The 2,500-nt window shown below is 46.6% G+C and overlaps 2 non-coding genes across 2 annotated transcripts in view; both read right to left on the bottom strand.

Annotated features, from left to right (window-relative positions):
- Nucleotides 1–204: 204 nt before the first annotated feature.
- LOC134800975 (5.8S ribosomal RNA) lies at nucleotides 205–361 on the bottom strand. The gene has a single exon (XR_010145615.1). It is a non-coding gene; the product is annotated as a 5.8S ribosomal RNA (ribosomal RNA).
- A 379-nt stretch (nucleotides 362–740) lies between these two features.
- LOC134800966 (small subunit ribosomal RNA) overlaps nucleotides 741–2,500 on the bottom strand; it is a 1,908-nt gene continuing 148 nt past the window's right edge. The window contains exon 1 of the ribosomal RNA XR_010145609.1: nucleotides 741–2,500. This exon is cut by the window's right edge and continues 148 nt beyond it. This is a non-coding gene — a ribosomal RNA (small subunit ribosomal RNA).

The raw sequence follows: 2,500 nt of genomic DNA, 5'->3' as shown, positions 1-2,500 counted from the left end.
ATCAATAATTAATATCACACAGTGTGTACGCGCGCACGGTAGAAGTGACATACGTCAAATCACACGAACGTCGCTATAAAACAATTATTATGTTTAAAGGGACGCCCGAAAACTACAACCGAAATCGTAATATTCAAACGAACCCTCAATAGCGTAACATTTTACTGTTACGCAATGTGGCAAAAATATGTTTATTTATGCAGCCGGCCCTCAGACAGGAGTGGTCCTGGATGTGTCTCCACGGACCGCAATGTGCGTTCGAAATGTCGATGTTCAAATGTGTCCTGCAGTTCACACTATGACGCGCAGTTAACTGCGTTCTTCATCGACCCGCGAGCCAAGTGATCCACCGTCCAGGGTAATAGTTTATTATTACACACTGGTAACAATGTTCGAAACGTCAAATAAAAAAATAAAATAAAAAATCATTACGAAAAATGAATAAACGATTACCGCATGTTGTCATATATTATCAGTCTACGTACAACACAGTTGACGTTCGCGCGAGTTCAAAGACAAACATCTATATAATATGGAGCGATAAGCTGTAACGGCGCGGATTTGTGCCGGTCGAAGCGACTCTCCAAATAGACGTAAATCTCAAACTGCTTAAATACGCGACGCGAGATCGTAATAGACCTCTTCTGTGTGACGACAACTGACATAATAGGTTGTTTTTGGTAACGGATTATTTTTGTTATACACGTTTGTATGTAGACCATACCAACACATATACACGTTAATGATCCTTCCGCAGGTTCCCCTACGGAAACCTTGTTACGACTTTTACTTCCTCTAAATGATCAAGTTTGGTCAACTTCCCAGCAACGCCGACGGCCGTGAAGCCACCGCGTGTCGGTCCGAAGACCTCACTAAATCATTCAATCGGTAGTAGCGACGGGCGGTGTGTACAAAGGGCAGGGACTTAATCAACGCGAGCTTATGACTCGCGCTTACTAGGAATTCCTCGTTTATGGGGGATAATTGCAAACCCCAATCCCCAGCACGAAGGAGTTTCAACGGGTTGCCCGGGCCTCTAGGCCAAGGAGAACATGCTGATTCCTTCAGTGTAGCGCGCGTGCGGCCCAGGACATCTAAGGGCATCACAGACCTGTTATTGCTCAATCTCGTGCGGCTCGAAACCGCCGGTCCCTCTAAGAAGAATTTTAATACGTCGCCAGTGAGTTGCGCGACCGCGAACGGCCGCGCGCACCTAAATGACGACGCCTATTTAGCAGGCTAGAGTCTCGTTCGTTACCGGAATTAACCAGACAAATCGCTCCACCAACTAAGAACGGCCATGCACCACCACCCACCGAATCAAGAAAGAGCTGTTAATCTGTCAATCCTTCCGGTGTCCGGGCCTGGTGAGATTTCCCGTGTTGAGTCAAATTAAGCCGCAGGCTCCACTCCTGGTGGTGCCCTTCCGTCAATTCCTTTAAGTTTCAGCTTTGCAACCATACTCCCCCCGGAGTCCAAAATCTTTGGTTTCCCGGAAGCTGCCCGCCGAGCCATTGTAGTAACGTCGGCGGATCGCTAGATGACATATTTACGGTTAGAACTAGGGCGGTATCTAATCGCCTTCGAACCTCTAACTTTCGTTCTTGATTGATGAAAACACCTTTGGCAAATGCTTTCGCTGATGTTCGTCTTGCGACGATCCAAGAATTTCACCTCTAACGTCGCAATACGAATGCCCCCAGTTATCCCTATTAATCATTACCTCGGAGTTCTGAAAACCAACAAAATAGAACCGAGATCATATTCTATTATTCCATGCACGAAATATTCAAGCAGCATTTTGAGCCCGCTTTGAGCACTCTAATTTGTTCAAAGTAAAATTGTCGGCCCACCTCGACACTCACTGAAGAGCATCGCGATAGGATTTTTATATTGAACCGTACTTTTACATACGATTCACCGACGATATGCTCCGCAAACGTGTCAGTATCGATTCGGATGAATCGCACCGACAGTGCGTAGCACAAATGCAACTACGAGCTTTTTAACCGCAACAATTTTAGTATACGCTATTGGAGCTGGAGTTACCGCGGCTGCTGGCACCAGACTTGCCCTCCAATTGTTCCTCGTTAAAATATTTAAAGTGTACTCATTCCGATTACGAGGCCTCGTAAGAGTCCCGTATCGTTATTTTTCGTCACTACCTCCCCGTGCCGGGAGTGGGTAATTTGCGCGCCTGCTGCCTTCCTTGGATGTGGTAGCCGTTTCTCAGGCTCCCTCTCCGGAATCGAACCCTGATTCCCCGTTACCCGTGACAACCATGGTAGTCGCAGAAACTACCATCGAAAGTTGATAAGGCAGACATTTGAAAGATGCGTCGCCGGTACTGGACCGTGCGATCTGCAAAAGTTATCCAGATTCATCAAAATGTTACGACTTCGGACGCGAGGCCCTCCGCCGATTGGTTTTGATCTAATAAAAGCACTCATCCCATCACTGGTCAGAGTTCTGATTGCATGTATTAGCTCTAGAATTACCA

Source organism: Cydia splendana, chromosome 20 (assembly GCF_910591565.1).
Source record: "Cydia splendana chromosome 20, ilCydSple1.2, whole genome shotgun sequence".
Classification (NCBI taxonomy): domain Eukaryota; kingdom Metazoa; phylum Arthropoda; class Insecta; order Lepidoptera; family Tortricidae; genus Cydia; species Cydia splendana.
This window is presented reverse-complemented; position numbering and strand designations above follow the sequence as displayed.